The 21,569-nt window shown below is 50.8% G+C and overlaps 1 protein-coding gene across 2 annotated transcripts in view; it reads right to left on the bottom strand.

Annotated features, from left to right (window-relative positions):
* PRKCA (protein kinase C alpha) overlaps positions 1–21,569 on the bottom strand; it is a 1,411,833-nt gene that overhangs the window by 94,922 nt on the left and 1,295,342 nt on the right. The window lies entirely within an intron of this gene.

The raw sequence follows: 21,569 nt of genomic DNA, 5'->3' as shown, positions 1-21,569 counted from the left end.
CCTGCTATGGGATAATGGTGGCCCTGCGGCTTCCCCTCTTCCAGGTTCATTCCCTGCTCTAGCACAAAAACCTGGGGAGGGAGGAGAGGTGTGTGGGCGCGGCTTTGCCTTTATTGGCACGCCGGTGGCCCCTTGGAGATCTTATGCGCGGGGAGGGACTCGGTTCTCGTTTCTGAGTTTACCTCTGTTGGATGCAGTGTCTCCTGCCTCATGGGACCCGCAGGGATGCTACAGTGCTTTTAGGCGGCTGGGGGCCGTTCCCCGGTTCTGGACTCTGATAATGGCTCGCTGAGTTGCATTACGGGGACCGGGTATGGGCCCTCTTGTTTGCGGCCTTGGGTTTCCCCTCCCTGTGGCATTGCTGCCTGTTTGTAGGGGCCACGAGGGATCTTCCAGTTGTCCCAACTTTGTGCTGGACTCTTCCTTTGTCTCAATATGGCCTGGCTATTGCGATCTCTGACTATCTCTATGGAGTGCTGTGTTCAACTCCTGGTGTTTCACTATGTCCTTGGTGTGCGTTTGGCATGTGTGCTGAGATAGCGGCCATTGCTTGGGAGCCTTACCTGGGTGTTCTCTAGTTCCTGACCTTAAGGGCTTGGTTGATTGGTCGGTGTATTTATAGTTGGATGGTTGCTCTGCTTTCCTGTTGCGTCATGGAGGGTAGAGGTTCAGACGTGGGTGACCTCCGATGTGAGGAGGAGGTGGTGGTGGTTGCTGGGTCTTCTGCTGCTCCTTCCCTGGCTGGGGTGCAGAAGATGATTGAGGCTGCAGTGGTTGCAGCCTGTATGGCTCATGAGCCCAAGAGGCCTAAGAGGCAGAAATTGGATGTCTCTCGGATGAAATCGATCTGGACGTCGAGTCTGAGGAAGAGGTGAAGGGTTGTTTTGTCCAGGGGGCGGACTTTCACAGTGTTCTGCAACATGTTTGGGACAATTTGGGGTTCCCTAATCCCTTGGAGGGTGGAGAGTCGGAGGACTTTTTCGCCAATTACCAGAAGAAGGAACCTGAATGCCTTCCTGTTCATAAATCTGTGAGGAATGTGCTGGAAGGAGAGTGGAAGGATGTTGACAGATATACTTTTCCCCGGTTTCTCACTAAAAGGTATCCTTTACAGGGGTTTGCTGAGGAGTTTCCGTCTGTGATGAAGGTGATTCCCTCCTGGCTGGTATGGCATCTCACAGCCTGGTGGTGTCCGAGGATGCAGTTCCTTCTGATTCTGGGGACAAAAGGGTGGAACGGGCTTTGAAATGGTTCTTTGCTGCCTCAAATCTAGCAGTTTGGTCTGTGGCCTACACTAGCTACCTGGTTCAGTCACTTCTGAAAGACTGTCAGGGTATTTCTGAGCAGCTCTTACAGGATGAAGATCCCTCAGACTCTATGTCCATGTAGGGGCAACAGTCGCGCTTCCTGGTGGATTTGTCCTTCGATTCCCTTGGTGCGGCGGCTGCTATTGCTGGGGTATCAGTGGCTGCTTGGAAACAGTTGTGGCTTAAGCCTTGGAAGGCGGAGGCAGCTCAGAAGGCTGCCGTGATGAAGCTTCCTTTCACAGGCTCTAAGATGTTTGGGGAGCCCTTGGAGGCTTTAATTAAGAAGACGGCTGAGGACAAAAAGTTGTTGGCTCTGGTCCGCTCCTTGCAGAGAGGGAAATTTGCAGGTTATAAGCAGGCGTTTGGACGAGCGTTTCAATACAAGATGGCAGCCCAACCCTTTTGGGGTTGGGGAGGTGGCCGCGGTGTCCCTTCCTTCCACAAATCCCAGGGTCACCAGGGTGCCTCCTCTTCTTTGGGACCCTCCAAGTCATGACTTTGTGGGGAGTTTGTTGGTGGCGCCGGTTGGGGGGGTCACCTCACATCTTTTTTTCCTGTTCGGGAGCAGTTCGTTCGAGATCAGTGGGTCCTGCAGGTTATACGGCTGGACTACCGGATCGAGTTTGGTGTTCCTCCATTGGATCTGTTCAGAGCTATCCCTGTTCCCAGATCTCATGTCAAGTGTCTGGCTCTGTTGGACGGAGTTCAAGACCTGCTTTCCAAAGGGGCGATGGTGAGGGTGCCTGTGAGTCAGCAGGGTCGGGGTGTTTACTCAATCCTGTTTCTGACCCAGAAGCCAAATAGAGACTTCCATCCTGTCCTGGATCTGGATGGCTGTCAACTTGTGTATCCCTCTTCGGTGCTTCAAAATGGTGTCTCATCAATTGATTGTTCTCTTCCTGTCAGTGGGGGATTTCCTGGCTTCTCTGGATCTCAGGGACGCCTACTTTAATGTGCCGGTACACGTGGCTTCCCAGAGGTTCCGGCGATTCTGTGTGGGAGTCGACCATTACCAGTTCAAGGTATTGCCTTTTGGGCTGTCGACCTCTCCTAGGGTGTTTACTAAGGTGTTGGCGCCCTTGGTGGGGTTTTTGCTTGCTCATGTGATCCAAGTATTCCCTTACTTGGACGATTAGTTGATTTCTTCCTCTTCTTTCCTTCAGTCTCAGGCTTATACCCGGGAGGTTTGCAGGCTCCTTCGGCAGTTCGGGTGGATTCTGAACTTGGAAAAGTCCCATCTTTGCCCCACTCAGGAACTGCTGTTTATTGGGGGATTTTCAACACCAAGTTGGGAAAGGTTTTCCTGTCGGAACCCTGCAGACTGACTCTGATGCGCAAACTAAGGAGGGTGTTGGAGGCTCAGTCTTCCACGTCTTGGCAGTGGTTGCGTGTTCATGGGCTAATGTCTGCTAATGTGAGGATTGTTCCTTGGGCTCATTTGCACTTGTACTCCCTGGTGGGATCATGTTCTGGGGCATTGGGATCCGGCGTCTCTGGATTACGAGCTGTTGATTCTGGATGGTGTGGCCATCACCCGGGAGTTGTCCTGGTGGCTGGAAGAGCGGAATCTCTTATGGGGCTTGCCCATTGTGTCCCAGGAGAGGTTGGTCCTGATGACGGATGCCAGCGAACTGGGGTGGGGGCGGTGTTGGCTCAGGAGTCAGTGCAGGGGATCGGGTCTGTGATCGAGGCAGGAATGTCTTCGAATTGGAGGGAGTTGAAGGCATTTCAATTGGCCTTGACTCATTTTCGTCTTTGGGTCCTCCAAAAGGGTGTGATGGTGCACACTGTGGTTGTGTATTATGTCAACCGCCAGGGGAGTGCGAAGGTGGCTTTCCTTAACTTGTTTGCTCAGCAAATCTGCCAGTGGGTGGAGTCGCACTTGTTGTCTCTGAGGGCTTTACATCTGCCGGGGGTTTTGACCTCAGAGGCGTATCACCTGAGCAGGGCGTTTCCCTCCCTGTCCGACATGTGCCTGATGCAGGAGGTGTTTTGTTGCCTGATGGCCCGGTTCAGGGTCCCACTGGTGGACCTGTTTGAAGCTCCAGGGAACGCCTTGAGGGAAAGGTTTTCCGGTGGGAGGGGGACCTGATGTATGTCTTTCTCCCAATTGCTCTGATTCCGTGGGTTCTGCTGAAGGTCAAAATGGATCGGGCCTCAGTTGTCCTGGTGGCTCCGGTTTGGTCCAGGAGACCTTGGTTCCCTCTGTTGTTGAGGTTGGAGGTGGGAACTTGCTGGAGGTTGCTGGTGGTTCCTTGTCCCCTGTCGTTTCCCCCTCTGTCCCGGGATTGTCTGGTCCACCTGCATCTGGTGGGTTGGCTGTTGAGAGGCTGAATATGGTGGCTTTGGGGTGTTCTTCTGTGGCTGAATTTATTCAGTGGTCCAGGCGCCCTTCGACTCTTAAATACTATGCCACACATTGGGTGTTGTTTCTGGGTTGGTGTACGGCACGGGGTTGGTCTGCGTTGGAGGTGGATCCAGTCCTCATCTTGGGTTTCCTGAAGAATGGCTTTGACTTGGGGGCGTGGCTTGGGCGGCTGCAAGATGGCTGCACTCTGAGTGGGCTCTGCTGGCAAAGCTCCATAATCCATCAACATCCTGCTGACAACGGACATTTCCCTGCAATCTACCAGCTGTCTCTTACTCAGCATTGCTGGCGGAGTCATCTGATCCATTTTTCTTCTCCAGGCAACAACTGGTGCCTGAGTTACACCGCCCGAGGATATGGCCTGCACTGCACACTGAGGCCGGCCAGGGTCGGCTCTCCTCCCTCTCCTCTTGTGCGGGGCTCCTGGTGTGCTCTACTGCCGGCTGGACTTCTGCCGACTCCCGTTTTGAGGCCTGGTGAGTGGTGCAGCTGCGGCGACCATCTCTGGCAGGGTTGGGGGCAGACTTGCTGTACCACAAGGCCCGAGCTGCTGTAGCCGGGGCACCATCTTCCCGCGCGCCTGGCTGGGCTGCGCGGCGGCCGCGGTCGCCCGGGCTCAACGGAGGTGAGTGGTGGACCCCCCTCGGCTCCCTGCTAGTGCGGCCCTGGTCTCTCCCCTGCTGTGGAGCGAGAGGCGCCCTCCTCACTCCTGGCCCATGTGATTTGGGCTCCTCCGCTACTTAGGGTCGGTGCTCCACTTGCGGCCTGTGGGTGCTGGGCTTTGGGTCTCCTTCAGATTCGCCCTACAACATTGATCTGGAGGCCCCCTACCTGTGACATCATGGACTGGCTGGTAACTCGGGAGTGCGTTCTGGGAGGTACCTCAGAGGCCCCTCGTAGCGGCTTGCTCTGCCTATCCCATAGTGGACCTTGCTGCCGGTGACTAAACCTTTGACGGTCCCTGGGCCTAAGTCGGCCCGCTCTTTCTTGTCGACCACTCCTCGAACTGTCTGGGAGGTGGGGTCGCGGCTGTGAGATCGTTCGGTGCCGCAGCCCCAGATCATTTACTTCATCCATTATCCCCTTGCTCTGTCCGCCATTTACAGGAGCTCAGGCCTTTTATTTATTTATTTATTTATTTATGCATTTTTATATAGCGCGGACTTTACCCGAAGGCGTCAGAGCGCTTCACAATAGGAACAGAAATGAAACATAATGAGAAACATTACACATTAACAGATTACAAAAGCATACGTTACGTTACATAAGGTAATAGTGACAATTGTGAGCAAACAAAATACATGAGGTAGTAAAAATTGTGAGCAACCAAAAATACATGAGGTAGTAAAAAGTGCACAAGAGGAAAAAGTGACAAGTGTGCGGTTACAAGAGAAAACAAAGTATCATTTGAGGTATAATACTGCAAAAGGTGCTAGACACTCATGCACAAAAAGCGTTACGTAGGCAAAGGTGGCACTTGTGCAGGTAACAAAGGTACCTGCACAAGTATGCACCCTACACTGGGTGCATACATGGAGGACATTTACGGCACATTGGCGCTATCCTACGCCTCCTCCCGCCTCCTCAGAGATCTGCTCAGCCCCGCTGCGACTGGCGCCTGTAAGGGGAACCTTATGACATAGGACTCTCCCGCTTCACTATGGTGCGTGAACTGCATGGCGTCCTCCCTTTGGTCCCTCAGATCTGGAGGGGTGCTGTGCTGTAGGAGTATCCTTCACTCTCGCATGTGCTATACTCACTAAGCCAGGGGCAGCGCCACTAGCCACCTTCCTTGAGCCACTGCTCCTGGAGGCCGGCTGTGACCGCACTTGATTGTTCCTCCTGGTCCGGGCCATATTTGTGGTGGCTGGCCGACCCATAACTTCCTCTGGTGTAGCTCCTTTAGGTCGTTCAACCTCTCCACTGCCTCCAAATGCAGTCTGCCTCCTGGTTTTCCCTGCAATGGGGAGAACGGACCCCAAGCAGCCTAGAATCACTTTCGAGAACCGAAGGTCGACTCGCCAGGACCAGCTCACGTCATGGATGCACCTCTCGCTCGGGATGATGACTTAAAGGCAATCATGCTTGATGTGAAATAAACTGTAACTGGCATTGCTACTCAACTAGACCAGCTTTCCGCCAGACTAGACTCAGTGAAGGCCCACGTCGACTCGCATGATAATCGCCTCCTTCCTGTTGAATCCAGGGTATCCGACAATGAGGATGCAACCACAAAGGATCACCAGCAATTGTTGCAGATGGACAAAATTCTAGCAGTCATCCTAGCAGTCATTCGCAAGAAAAACGAAGATTTGGAGGCACGCTCTCGCCGGAGCAATCTCCGCATCACGGGTGTTCCGGATTCCACAATATCTCCTGCATGGAGGACTACGTGGAGCAACTTGTCAAGGAACTCTTTGGCGCCGTACTCTCCTCAGTTTCTATCATTGAACGTGCCCACCGCTCCCTTGGCCCGCGGCCTGGTCCTGGTTTGCCGCCTCGTCCCATTTTTGCTAAAATTCTAAATTTTAGAGACCGGGATGCCATCCTTCGTGCAGCACGTGACATGGGCAAGATCAGCCATCAAAGGAACTCACTCTCCTTCTACCCAGATTACACTCTCAAAGTTCAGGCTGCCTGGTGTGAGTTCCTGCCCGAAAAGTGGATTCTTCAAAGACATGAGGTCGCCTATTCACTTGCCTACCCGGCTAAGCTGAGGGTCAAACAGGCGCAAAGACGCTTATATTCCCTGATCCCAAGGACGCCCTAGCTTATGCCAAGAAACTCAACAGATCCTTGCACTCTTCTCCATCTAGCTCCCAGCTAGCCGGCAATGGTTACCTGAGTGATAATGATTGAAACGCTGTTAGATGTACACTTTTGGTCTCTTCTGCACGTTGTCTACTGACACCTTCGCTTGGCCACCCTGCTATATTTCAGGGGTGTACGCTGTGCCATACCCTCACGAGATAATTCCCTCTCTTGATGTTGTTCCCTCTCTTCCCAGTTGTGGATCCCTGGGGTGGGTAGGGGTGGTATCTCAACCTATTTGGGGGGTTGAAGTGGGTGCGGATGGGTGGTTCTAATGTAATTGCTTTTTGGTTTATTGGGGTCATTCTTGTTGCTCACAGTCAATATGGTTGTTTATTATTTTCAAGCAACTGGGTTTTCTATTTGTCCCGGGGGGGTCGGTGTGGGTGCGTTGTTGGGGGTCCTGTTGACATTGTTTTACGATTGGCTGGGGTGGGGTTTCTGGGTGGGATTTGGGTTACAGGAACAGCTACTGTTGCCCGCAGCTTACCTATCTTTCTTTGGGCAGCCTCAGAATTTCAGTTCAATGAAGGTTTGTCATTGTGGGCGGGGTTGGGGTGGGGGGTGCTGTGGTTTGCACCGCATGTCAAGGTTTTAATGTTTCGTTTTCTTTGTTCAATCATAATCAGATTGCATCTCTTTATTGCTACTACTGTCTTCCCCTGCTGCAGGTTTGTATATGACATTCTCCTCTGTCCAACGGCACTGCGTTTCCCTCTTACTCACTTCCCATCTGGCACCTGCGCACTGGGGGTCCCTTTATGGACTTGGCCTGCCCATGTAGCTAGCACCAACCTGCCCAAGTGATTGCTAAGGGCAACCGGTCTGCTTCCCAGCCGGTCGGCACCTTTATGCCACAGCACACCAACTAACGTTATTTGTTGTCTATTCAACTCGTTCTGCGACTCATTGCTCCTTCATACAGTAAAGCATGACCGAATCCATTTGTTGGACCTGGAACATCCGTGGTCTTAACGACCACCGAAAAGCCAGGCTCATCCACTCTCATCTGCAGCGACACAAGGCAGACATTTGCCTCCTACAGGAGACACATCTTCTGCCGGAGACCTCCTCCAGACTCTGGTAACGCCACTGGGAAGAAACACATTCCTTGTTTTATTCCACTTACGCAAGGGAGGTTTCCCGTCTGATACGTATGGGCCTTCCCTAGCAAACTCTTCAAGTGCTCACGGATCCAGACGGTAGATACGTGCCTCTGCATGGCTCTTTGCTGTCTCAACCCATGACGATTACTGCGGTGTATGGCCCCAACTCAGAATATCCCGATTTGTTTACACATGTATGGCACCCCTTAGCTTCCATCGGCCCAACGGCTCTTCTCTGGCGAGGGATTTTAATGTTACTCTATCAGCGGCATTAGACCGCTCTGGCCCCCACTCCTCCCATCCCCACGCTACCCTCCTGCTCCAGTCCTTATTGACTGAAAATGTGCTGTACGATGCCTGGCGGCATGTTTGGTCCGATGCCCACGAGGGCACCTGCGTTACAGAGGTTCGGGCTGCTGGTCACGCATTGATCTTTGGATCACCTACCCGTATGTCCTTATTTGGCTCACATCAGCCATCCATATGACACGTACTTTCTCGGATCACGCTCCAGTTCAGGTTTCTCTCCGTCTTCCTCACTCTCCTCAGCGGGCATTTACATGGCGGCTCCCCCTGAATGCGCTTCGCGATACAGTCTTTTGTGACGAGATCCAAACAGCGATCACCAACTATTTCGATCTCAATGTGAGCTCTGTAGACTGGTTCTGTCCTGTGGGAAGGTTTCAAAACAGTAATTCTGGGTGAATGCATCTCTAAACAGGCCGGGGTCCTTCGTTCTATCCGCACCACTTTGGACAAGCTGGAAACCGAAATTAGGGCTCTGGATGCCGCTCAGGCGGCCCACCCTGGGCCTGAGAATCTCGCGCTCCTGCGACAAAAGCACACTGCTTTTACTGAAGAGGTTGATAGTGAGTTCGCCTTCCTGGGCAGAGAGGCTCGAGGCCGCCGTTTTGGAGAGGGCGATCAGACTGGAAAGACCTTGGCAAACCTTCTTCGCCCCCCCCACGCTGCGTCGTACGTCACTGCCCTTTACGATGGTGGCCCTGCTAGAACAACCTCACCTGAGAAAATCAAGACTCGTTTCACATTTGGACTTTTATTCGCACCTTTACACCGCCGGCTCCCCCCCTGGTGTGAGGCCTTCGAACAATATTTCCATACCATCAGGTAGGTATGGCTGGAGGACCATCATCGGAAATTCTTAGACGAGCCCTTCACCAAGGAGGAGATACTGGCTGCCATAAATAGCTTACCTAGTTTGGACGGTCTTCCGCATCACTCCTGGAACCATACTTGGCTGCCATGTACAACAAGTCTTTTGACAATGGCCTCTTTCCTACGTCCCTCCGTGAGGCGATGATAATGCTGCTACTCTCAAGCACGACAAGCCAGCTGATTGTCACGACTCTTATCGCCCCCTCTCCCTCATTAATATAGATAATAAAATCTTTGATAAGTTGGTGGCCTCCCGCCTTCTCCCCTCATTGCTCTCCCGGACCAGTCTGGCTTCATCCCTGGTTGTGCCACCTCGCATAATCTTAGGACTATTTTTTCGGTCCTTCACCAAATCAACCCCAGTCTTCCCGCAGTGGCCGCCCTCCTCGATGCCACAAAGGCATTCGAGACGCTCGAATGGCCTTTTTTATTTTTTCTCCTACCTCGCCTTGGTTTTAGTAATATCTTCATATGAAAGATATCCCTCCTTTATACTCGCTCCTCGGCTCGTCTCCGAATCAATGGTCAGATATCTGATCCCATCTTGATTGAACGCGGTATTCGGCAGGAGTGTCCTTTATCGCCCATGCCCTTCGCCATTGCAATGGAGCCCCTGGTGGCAAGACTCCGGCAGCATCATACTCAGAGGGGTATAGGTTTCTCAGCCTGAGACCTCCTGGTTTCCAAGTATGCTGACAATGTTACACTGTACGTTCGTCATCCCCAAGACAATCTTACCACTCTGGTGCGTGAGATAATTCACTTCAGTGGTTTGTCGGGTATACAGGTGAACTGGAGCAAGTCTGTGTTGTTCCCCCTCATGGATGCCACTAAACTATTTACACCGGATTTTCCTTTTGTTTGGGCTTCTGCCCCCCCCGCTTCCTGGGCATCTGGTTCAGTAAGGATTTGGATGACCTCTGGAGGTCGTACTTTGGGCGTGCGGTGGATTGGCTAGAGGTTCCCGCATTGGAATCGGCTCCCTCTGTCTCTTGCTGGCCGTATAGCCATTGCTAAGATGGTGGTCCTGCCGAAATTCCTTTACCTCTTTTTAAACATTCGCCTCCTCCTCACTGCTCATTTCTTTCATAAAATTCGGTCCCTGATTATCTCTCTACTCTGGGCTGGTAAGCAGCCCAGGGTTGCATATGTCATCCTCACTCTTCCCATGTCAGTAGGAGGCATGGGCGCTACTAATTTCAAGCTTTATGCCTTGAGTGCCCAGGCCAGCTTTCTGCATTTTTGGATCCACCATTCGCCTTGTCAACCACATGTGGCTGTGGAGACGGATATTGCATCTCCCTGGCCACTGACTACTGCCCTGTTTGCCCTGGCGGATCGCCCATGGGTGGAGGTGGACACGGCCGAGACTTTGCTCAGGGCCTGGTCCGGACTGCGCCAACTCTCCAATGCCCCGCTGCTATCGGCTGGCACCATGCCGATTGTGCGGCATCCTGCTTTTCCCCCTTTCCAACCATCTGGTATGTCCAAACATGCCTTACGCTTGGGTCTGTCGACATTGGCAGATCTCTACCCTAGTGGCTCATTCTACTTCCTTCCCACCTCTTCTGGCCCGATGGACACTATCTTATTTTATCAACTGCATGCTATATGTGGGGAGTTGCACCCTACGTTTCCCCAGCCCCCGCCTACGATGCCTGCTCTGGATTTCATCTATACTTCCCCAGCTCCTCATAAAATAGTCACTACATTATACGCCCTCACATTTTCATCCACTTCTATCGCCACAGATCGGGCACGTGTGGCTTGGAGTGAGAACTTTGGTATGGATATCGCTGAGGCTGACTGGCTTTATTGTTGTAATCAGATTAACAAACTGTCACCCAATTACAGGCTTCGTCTTATTCATTTTAAATATCTGCACAGACTATAACGTACTCCTGCCAAACTTCACAAACTTGGACTCATACCCAATGATAGCTGCAGGCGTTGCGCCGCCCCTGCTGCGGATTTTACACATCTAGCCTGGCTGTGCCCTAAGGTGTCTGATTTCTGGCAGGGGGTATGCACCCCCATCTCCGAGATGACCTCTGCATCGGTACAGCCTGACCCACCGTTGTGTCTGTTAGGCTTCGTAAAATTCTGTCCGGATGCTTCTCGATGCCTGATTGCAATGCTGCTCGTTCTGGCCAAGCGTAGGGTGGCCATGTGCTTGGGATGCAGACCGGCGCCCCAATTAGCTCACTGGCTTGAGGACGCCTCAATATGTCAGACCTTGCTTTCTGAATTCTGGGACTTACTTCCAGCGAGATCTCGCTCAGTTGAAATATGGGGTCACTTAGTTACATATCTCCGTTCCCGCCTACCCTCGAGCGGTGCTGCCTCTCCCGCACTCCCCGCCGGCTCCCCGCCCGCGGCGGCCGCCCCTGCTGGTTAGTAACTGTCTCCCTCTAGCCCCATGCTTTCCTTGCTCACTGTGCCAGCCCCCATCCTTATAGTGTTTTCCCTTCCCTCCTCAGTACCTGCGTTGGTTGTGGTGCTATAGCAGTCCCCCATGCATTTCTATTTTTTGTATGCTGGTAATGTCATTACATTTATGATGTTTGGCTGAATTTCATTGTGTAAGTCGCTCTGATTTGATGCAAATGTGCTCTGGTTGTACTGAATTTGTCAAAAAAAGGTTTAGAAAAGAAAAGAAAAGAAAAAAAAAAAAAAAAAAGAATGGCTTAGACTTCGACTGGCTGTGTCCTCCCTGAGAGCTCAGTGGGCGGCTGTGCGGGCCTTTAGGGGTACGGACTGATTAGACTGTGGTCCCCTTGGTATCCCGGTTGTTGAGGAGTTGTTTCCTCCAGAAGCCTGTCATTAAGCCCTACACTCGTAATTGTGATCTTTCTTTGGTTTTGGAGGCCTTGCAGGGGGCTCCCTTTGAGCCTCTGCATGTGGTTTCTTTAAGGTGTTTGACAATCAAGGTGCTTTTCCTTGTCGCCGTTACCTCAGCTCAGAGGATTAGGGGGAGTTGGGCTCCTTGCTTTGTGTAGTACCCTTTATGTGTTTTTTTCTGATTGGGCTGTTCTGTGGCCTGACCCTTCCTTTGTTCCCAAGGTCCCTTTCTTGTTTCACTGCTCAAAGGATCAGTTTTTCTTGTTTTCTGTCAGGTTCCTCTATCTGAGGTGGAGGTGCGGCTGCACTGTTTGGACGTTCAGCGGGCTCTGGAGGTGTACTTGCTGCATGCTACTGTGGAAAATTAGTGCGTTTTGGTGAACATTATCTGCGCCATCTTGCCTCTTCCCCTGATGCCACACTTTTGTCGTGCGCGCCCGCCATTTTAAGATGCCCCGATCAGAACAAACCCTTTTGCATGCCGCTGGCCCCTGACATAGCCCTTTGCCTTCGCTAAGCCCGCACGCTGACCACCCCCTGCTTGCACCTGCCTTGAGTCATAAACCCCTCTCCGGCGCTGCTCTGCCCCAGGCCCTCATCCTGTTCCCAGCGCGACGCCTCCCTGCTTTCCTTTCATGATCTCCGGCCCTTAGATGCAAACCCCTTTTTCCCCGTGTGCCCGTTTTGTCCTCCCCGTTCCCAAGCCGACACCCAGCTCTGCCGATACCATCCTTGCCCCTCCCCGTACAATAGAAAGCTTCCCCCATCAAAGAATCCCCGGGTTGATCAAAGCCCCCACCCCATGAGATCCGATCAAACTCCCCACATTCCGTGAATCGGCGGATTATCCAGCTGCGCGATGCTCATCACCTGTTGTGACTAGGGTGGGGACTTCAACTGTAAATGTGTGTGGGAACGGGCCCAAAGGGGAGTTCCGAGAATGTCTTTTCCATACATCAAAGCTTTAAACATGTATGTGTAATCTGCAATAAAGTCATAAATGTGGGTATAAGAGGCCAGGCCTCAGAAATACAGTTAGAGCACCTCAGAACGATACCTTCTGTCCGTTTCGTTGTGTTCTCCTCCGGAGAGAATAAAAAAACCTTGTTTCCTGCTTTCCAGTCTCCAGCGCCTGCCTCTTCATTGATTTAAATAACTAGAGGGTCACAGAGGCAATACCGCCGGGCAAATATCGATTGTCCCCGACCCGATTGAACTTTTTACAATTGGCGTCCCAAGCGTGGGGCCCATCAGCGACTCGTGGATCCAGTGGGAGAGGTCCCGACGACAGAGTGAACGACTGCAACGATCGGGAGAGCTCTTGCCCAATAGACCCTCGTCTGGCAGCCGATCATCCGAACTTCACTAGTTCCGAACAGACCTCTCTCGAGTGATCTACGGTCCTGACTGGGAACCATCAGGAGTGCCGTGAGAAATACGAGAAAAAGAGGACGATCGGGCGCTGGATTCGGAAGACAAGAAACTGTCCACATGGTCCGGGTAAGGTCGTGTTGCCACGACAAGTTGCGAGAAATTTGTTTTGATTGCTTGATTGTTCAAAATACTAGTATTGCTTTGTTTATTTTTATTTAGAGATTCACTGTCTGCAAACGGAGAAACAACAGGCTCCCTCTCCCTTTGCAAGCAGTGGAGGATAAGTAGGGTAGCAGCCGTGCTTGTTCTTTTTCTCCCCCACTCAATAATTGCTTGAAACTGAACTGTTGTTCGCAAACTATTGTTTCCTGGAGATTCCCTGTCTGCAAGTAGGGAAGAGACCACCCTTTTTTCAGATAGTGAAAAGGGTAGGTGACGCAGATCTTTGCGGACCTACTCATTCTCCCCATTGTTATTTATTGGTCGTTTGGTTTTATATATTTTTTTGGATCCATGAGGTATTCACTACCTGCAAACAACGTAGAATAGAAATATTCTGTCTAGTCTTTGCACCTAGTGATAAGATAGGCAGTGCTGACTTTTTAGTCCCTCGTTACGAGCCGTCATGTCTGTCTTCTCCCCATTGATAAATAGCCTGTTTAGCCCGGACCGGGTGTTAGAGGTGGACCATATAGCTCCACTAGAAGGCACCCCTAATAAGGACATGTTCATAAACTATGGGTTAGTCACCATAGCTTATAATAAATTATGGCACAGGTATACCGAAGATAGCCAAGACAAACAGTGGCCACTGGCAGGATCCTTTGACCTTGATAAAATAGAAACGTTAGAAATAGCCCTTCGAAATAATAAGACGACGCCAATTATGCTCGACAGTCTCGGTATGTGGCGCAGAGAGGCTACGAAACGACAGAGAAAAGACGAGGATAAACCAAGTAGGGAAATATACCGACAGGACAACCCCAGGACACCGCTACCCACAACTTATCCCCCGACACTATGCAAAGGACGACCAGACTTAGGGTCAGACCAATGCGCTTTTTGTAGGTATGTCGGTCACTGGAAAGCCCAATGCCCGACTCTACTGAGCGTGAGTAAAGGCAAAGGGCCGACAAGAACGACAGACCGACAGTACGAGAAAAGGCGCGAGACAGAGAAGAACCCGACTTACATAGACAGACCAGACAGAACCACCACGTTTGATTATGCCCGATGGCACAGATTTCGCCAGGAAAATCTCAGCGGCATGATCAAGTTCTCCTGGGTCGGGCAATGTCAAGACGGGAACCCAGCCTCGTTTAAAATTCACAGACGGAAAGAGATAATTATGACCAATAACTGTTTTTATATTTGTCTTGGGTCTTTGTATGTCGTACTTGTACTGTCCCCCGTCTGAGTGTGTGTGTATGTAATGTACAAATCTGCGTCATCCCTCTACACGTGTTTCCGTGTTACTCGACCTCTGTTAGCAGAAACTTAGCATAAAAACAACCTGGAAAGAAAGAAATGGTAAAGCAAAATCCGTAGACCATTAATGAACTTGAACTTTTAATTTAACACAACAAACAAGGAATAATAACGATAAACTGTAGAAAGTGAAAGTCAAACAGAACATTCGCCCCCCCCCCCCATTCTGGAACCTTCCAAAGTAGGGCAGGGTTACGGCTACGCCCAACCAACGGCAACCCATATAAGGCGAGCCCCGCCGCCAACTCTTGGTCAGGAAATCTTAACGTATGGGGGAGCCGGAGGAGAGACAGGAGCCCGCAGCCTGGGCATTTGCAGGTAGTCCCGCCACATGTCTCCTTGGCCGGCCGCAACGGGCCTGGAAAGACTAAGGTAGTCCCGCCACATGTCCAAGAGGAGAACAAGGCACCTCTTCCTTTTCTCTTCCGTCACAGCCGCAGCAGTCCTGGACGGCGGGATGTCCTGCACGTGCCTCCACAACAATTTGTCCAAGTTGGGCTGGGAGGGAGAGGCGACGCGGACGAGCCTCTCCCACCTCCACCGGTAGGAGGTTTCCCAGCCCCCGGCCCGACGCCGAACATCCCCAGTCAGGCGATGGTGCCCATACTTCCACAGCACCGAACACACCATGGTGGCACCCCAGTACTTGCGCAGCACCGAACGTACAATGGTGGCACCCCAGTATTTGCGCAGCACCGAACGTACAATGGTGGCACTTGGGGAACACCGGATGTGGAGAGGCCTTCATGCGGGGCGATGAAAAGGAGCGGCATGGAGTGCACCGGGAGAAGGAGACGATGTGAACGAGTCTCCCTCGCCCCCCAGGTGGGGGCATCACAGCTGCACCCCAGCTGAACGTACCGCTCTCACAAAACAGGGACCTCTTCCTTTCACTCCGAAGGGTCTCTTCCATTCTTGCAAACTCGACGAGAGTGGCCCCTGTAGGGCCTCAAAATGGCGTCTGGATCCGCTGGAAGGCGGGCCCCGGCCACTAGAGTAACTTTGGCCAGCCATACAACTCGAACATTTGTCCCATGGAGCACGAGCCCCCATCTCCGACAGCATCTCCGCAGCCTTGAAGATCATACAAAGGTCCCCGGCGGAACCTTCGGCCTTTGCAGGTTTCCGGTAAGGGACGGCTGCCTTGATCGCCAACGAAACAAACATGACATTGCCACACCTTCTGTTAGCGTGAATTCTAGAACTGCCGAAAAGGACTCTGGTCCAAACTGCCAGTAATGGAAACATTTCCCCCTGATGCTGCTTCCGGACTGTGCCGGCCCCGCCCAAAATGGCGCTGGTATCAATCGGAACTTACGAACACCTCGTGGTGTTCCTTCGCACTAATATAAACTTGATGTTCTGAGATTTTATATGATCCTTTGTACACTTGGCTAGAAAAGACGAAGAGAACTCACTCGACGAATAGTGTGAAAAGATCCCCGTTACAAATGTTGATTACGAATGTACAATGTATTATATTTTTATAACTGATGTAAACCTCATTTACGATGCACACGTACGGTATGCATATAGGAAATCTGATTACAACTGTTATGATTATGTTTCTAAATTATGAAAATATATGCCCCCGAACCCCCAGCCAATTAATAGACGTTTTAGTCTCTTACAAATGAATGAGTAAAACTTTCCGATGTTTTTATTGTTGCAAACGACACCCCCCACTGTACGCACTTTAGCCATTGCCACGACCGACCAAATACGACCACACCCTCCTAATCCATATGCTGAAATGAATTTGCAAAATAAAGTCTTTGAAACTATGGACGGGTATTGCATGCTTTATTTTAAAACAATATGGGATGGGTAGGAAAGTTCTTTTTCTGTGCACCCTACTCTGCTCTCTCTTTAAGGTTAAAGGAAGATGGTTGCCCAGCCCTGGAGGACGGATCGGATCGACAACACGACACTCCGTCTTAAAAGTACGCGACTGACTCATGAACTCTCGCGTAGAGGAAGACCGTGACTTCCAAGGATGGGTAAAACGAATGGTGTAAATGAGGGAATGTAAAAGGAGGGTGAAATGAAATAATGTAAATATTGTAAAGTACAACGTTCCAAAGTAGCAGGGACCCAAGAACCGAAGAACTTTAGAACGCCACGGCGTTGAAAGAGGTTTAAGGATCCCGATAGTGAGATATATCCTTTGACTAGATACCTCGCACTAGGCACCTCTGGTTTCCTTTTTATGTTTCCCCGCACACGCCCTACATGAACACACTACCCCCCCCCCTCGACTCCGAAAACTATATCCCCGGGGACCCTGCCCCAAGGAGGAAAGACGAGTAAGAGGTAAGTAAAGGACTTATGAATCCATGTATTTGAATGCGCGCGAATGCTGTCTCCCCCACCCCCCCCCTTTTTTTCCTCCCTCTGCAGGTTACATCAGAGATTACAGCCAAGGTGTGGCGAAGATCTGAGACCTTGCCATGTCTGAATACACGAAACGGACTAGCGCCGCAGGGTGGTGTCTAAGCACGCCTGCAAACTACTCACGTATCGAACAAACCCGAAAAATTAGCACAACCTGATAAAAAGTGATCACCCTTAAACCAGACCGGACGAATGAACCCATGTCACGTATGATGCGAAACTGTGAGGGAATGTGTGTGTGTGTGACTGAGGCGTTGACCCAACTGGTCAAAGGACCGAGAATGCGAGAAAGTGCGACAAAATGGTACCTCCTTTTTTTCTTCTTTCCTTTTCTCAAAGCACGTCCCCTCTACCCTGTCTAATGCTCAAACTGCATGATTACAAGATTCTAACGCGGACTCGTGAATACCCTTTACTGTGTAATGCACTAAATAGCCTTTCTTGAACGCACTGCCGCCCTCTCTGTTGCACGTGTACTATTTAGCCTGCCGTTGCACTCTCTCTCTCTCTCTCTCTCTCTCTCTCTCTCTCTCTCTCTCTCTCTCTCTCTCTCTCTCTCCTCTCTCTCTCTCTCTCTCTCTCTCTCTCTCTCTCTCTCTCTCACTCTCACTCTCTCTCTCTCTCTATTTTTGCATTACCACTCTTCCGAGTGGTTAGCCCCGAAATTGGCAGATTGCCACCCCTAGCACACCACCTAATTGGCTTCAAATACCGTCAGTATTTGCACAAACGCTTGTCTTTAATACAATCACCCTGAGGCCGCGTCATTACCTCTCCTTTTCCGCTAGAAGTCAGTGAACCCAGGTTGGGCCGTAAGGGAAAGGACAGGTAAGACGACAGAGGTTCCCTAATCTGGCCCGAAATAAGGGAACTACATGTCAACGGCTCCTATAGTATAAAACAAGGACCTCAGAATACGCGACCCTCCCCTCCCCGAATCGTCGCAATACCCAAACCAGAAAAACGATCACCCCCGTTACCTCCCCTGTCTATGTCCCTGGTTGTTTCCCATAAAACCCCTGTCCTTCCTAGTTAAGTAACCGGGCTGTAAAAGGTTACGTAGGACCCAGAATGATGTTTTACAAGGTTAACAGACTAGACCAAGGTAAAGAAATCATCAAAATGAACCCCGCAGTAGTTGAAAAACAGGATGCACCGATAGAAAGGAAATGTTTAGCCATGTTCGTCTCTCAGCAAAATACCTGTGTAGTACCATGTTGACGACTCACTGTACCCTTTTGTAAATGTGAAACTCTAGAGAACGGCATATCTTTGCCAGATTCGTCTCCCGAAGGTGGGTTACCATCAGATGAACTGTCATGCCTGTAATAAATGATTATGAAGGAAAGTCATAGTAAATCCAACAGGTCCGCCACCGGTCATTCATATGCCAGTTGTGAACATTAAATCTAACGGACATTTTCATTCTTTGCCTGGAGCTGGGAGAGAAATAGACTTTTTTGATTATCTTCATCTGCAAATTTTCTAAAGACTGTCTTTTCAAACTTGTTTAAGGGTACTGCTGTTGGAGGAGAGAAGGACCGGATGTGGGAGCACGAGGCCCGACTGCAGACTAAGGGACACCTGCGACATTAGCCAAGGCGAGACCACGACTGAAAGGAGCTGCAGGACGAGGCACTGTTTTCGACAGCATGAAAAGAAAGGGTCGACCTGATGCCCCTGCTCGACGTCCAGTGCCTTTCGACAAGTCCCCGCTCTCTGAATTCCGTCGCACGCCCGCCCATTTGAAGTCTCTCGTTCCCCTAGTTTGTTCCCAATTTGGCCTTGCTCCATCCCCCTTTTTCCTCTGACCTACCCTATGGACTGTTTTGAACGCTCTTCTTCCATCTGAACTTTCTGACAATCACCTCAAAGGACACAGGGCGAAAAGGACCTTTCCGACCAGAAACGCGAGGAAAGGGTCGTGCCCTGCAACGCAGAACTTAGAACAGAGCTGGACTTGTAGCTCCACCGCCGGTGCTCAACAGCGCCAACGAAAGACCACAAAGAACAATGAGAACTCGTAAACTTCGAACATTTGACATCCTCAACCACCGTTTTGCTACGCCTCATTTCTCTCCCAGCCACCATTGTATTGATCCTGCTCCAATCCGAATCCGAAATATGTATTAACCTGCCAGTTCACGTTATGATATGTACTTGCTGCTCGCCGTTTTTGTATTTCATTCCTATGACTTTCCTGCTGAACAAATTTATCAAAGTTTATCAAATAGGTGCACCTCCTAAAAACTAGAAACCTCAAAATGTATTGTTTACAACTCTTTTTCATCTAGGGTTCCTACCGTTTTCTTTCTCATGCTCACCACAGTAGAACCGAATAGAAAATGAACCAGCAAGATGTCTTGAATATGTTAAAGGGAGGACTGTGGAAAATTAGTGCGTTTTGGTGAACATTATCTGCGCCATCTTGCCTCTTCCCCTGATGCCACACTTTTGTCGTGCGCGCCCGCCATTTTAAGATGCCCCGATCAGAACAAACCCTTTTGCATGCCGCTGGCCCCTGACATAGCCCTTTGCCTTCGCTAAGCCCGCACGCTGACCACCCCCTGCTTGCACCTGCCTTGAGTCATAAACCCCTCTCCGGCGCTGCTCTGCCCCAGGCCCTCATCCTGTTCCCAGCGCGACGCCTCCCTGCTTTCCTTTCATGATCTCCGGCCCTTAGATGCAAACCCCTTTTTCCCCGTGTGCCCGTTTTGTCCTCCCCGTTCCCAAGCCGACACCCAGCTCTGCCGATACCATCCTTGCCCCTCCCCGTACAATAGAAAGCTTCCCCCATCAAAGAATCCCCGGGTTGATCAAAGCCCCCACCCCATGAGATCCGATCAAACTCCCCACATTCCGTGAATCGGCGGATTATCCAGCTGCGCGATGCTCATCACCTGTTGTGACTAGGGTGGGGACTTCAACTGTAAATGTGTGTGGGAACGGGCCCAAAGGGGAGTTCCGAGAATGTCTTTTCCATACATCAAAGCTTTAAACATGTATGTGTAATCTGCAATAAAGTCATAAATGTGGGTATAAGAGGCCAGGCCTCAGAAATACAGTTAGAGCACCTCAGAACGATACCTTCTGTCCGTTTCGTTGTGTTCTCCTCCGGAGAGAATAAAAAAACCTTGTTTCCTGCTTTCCAGTCTCCAGCGCCTGCCTCTTCATTGATTTAAATAACTAGAGGGTCACAGAGGCAATACCGCCGGGCAAATATCGATTGTCCCCGACCCGATTGAACTTTTTACACTAAGCCTTTCTGTAAGGTAGATTTGCTTCTTTGTGACCATTGGACTGGCTGGTCAGGGTCTGAAGCTTTCTGGGGCTACTCTCAGTAGGTGGCTGAGGTGGGCTGTGGGGGCTGCGTATGAGGCTTGTGGTGTCTTGCCGCCTGGGTCGGTGCAGGGGAGATCGACTTGGGGGTGGCTGCTTCCTGAGCTTGCTTTCATGGGTCTTCCATGGCTGAGATCTGCAGGGCTGCTACTTGGAGTTCTCCTCACACATTCTTGTCCTGTTATCGTTTGGTGGTGTGTGGGACTGAGTCTGCTGGGTTTGTGGATGCAGTGTTGCATTCTGCTCCGGTGGTGTGACTTCTGCTTTTGCTCATAAAGCCTCTTTTTGCGACTGAGTGAAGCCGATTCTTGCTTTGGCATCTGCTCATGTGGTTTGGACTGTGACGTGGAGGTCTGACGAGGAGGTAATGTCTGGTTACTTACCGGTAATACTCATTACTCCGACTCAGAGACCTCCCCGTCACAGTCCTGGGTCCCATCCCTCCCTCTCTCCCTGTTCGGCTTCTTGTACTCCGTAGTACAAGATGTGATCCAGTGGTTTATGGGTTATGAGCCACAGGTTGTGGGGTGTGGCCTGGAGGGAAGGGATGGACTAGAGTTTTGCTTGGACGTTCTGGGGGGAGGAGCTATGCTCATGTGGTTTGGACTGTGACGGGGAGGTCTACGACTCAGAGTAATTAATATTACCAGTAAGTAACCGGACATCCATCCATAAAAGGATACAGTATGAGAAGCACGTAGCAGAGTAATCCTCCCTGACAAGCCACACACAGGACAGTGAGCAACTATAAAATGGCAGACTGACCAATAACTTAATATGGTGGATGCCATGGTACTCCAAACGTTTTAAGGCCGCTCTGCTCTTTGGCACAAGGCTGTTCCTACCTCAAGACCACTTCACACGTGTTCACATTCCCCTTAGCATCTTTAAAGCTGTGTTTAGCTTGACATGATATTCGTTGAAAGACCTCCCTACCTTGCACTTACAAGTGCCTTTTCATAACTCAGGGGCAAACCTTGTAGAGACATCCAGTAGAGGCTACTTAAGAGCTATCTAGTGTAGGTCACTCTAGAGACACTATTTTCATTGGTGACACGTCAGCCAGTTATGGATTTCTGTTATTTGGCGTTGGTGTACCCTACAATCTATCCAAAAGCACTGTGCATAAATGGTTACCTAAACCAAGGCATACAAAATTAACAATGAAAGAACAAGTCCCAGAAAGTATAGTCAATAGCTAGGGCTGGCAGAAGGTGCCTATTATGGCATGGGGCCACTTGACAGCTGTGTCTGCACAGACAACTCTGCCAAACGTGGAAGGCAGTATTCCACACATGGGATAATTAAACTGTGACGCCGCACACAGTTAATCAATCTCACAGTGGCATAAGGTGCACTTAGATG

This window comes from Lissotriton helveticus, chromosome 7 (assembly GCF_964261635.1).
Source record: "Lissotriton helveticus chromosome 7, aLisHel1.1, whole genome shotgun sequence".
NCBI classification, from domain to species: Eukaryota; Metazoa; Chordata; class Amphibia; order Caudata; family Salamandridae; genus Lissotriton; species Lissotriton helveticus.
Note: the sequence above shows the minus strand (reverse complement) of the source record. Positions and strands in the feature narration are given on the sequence as shown.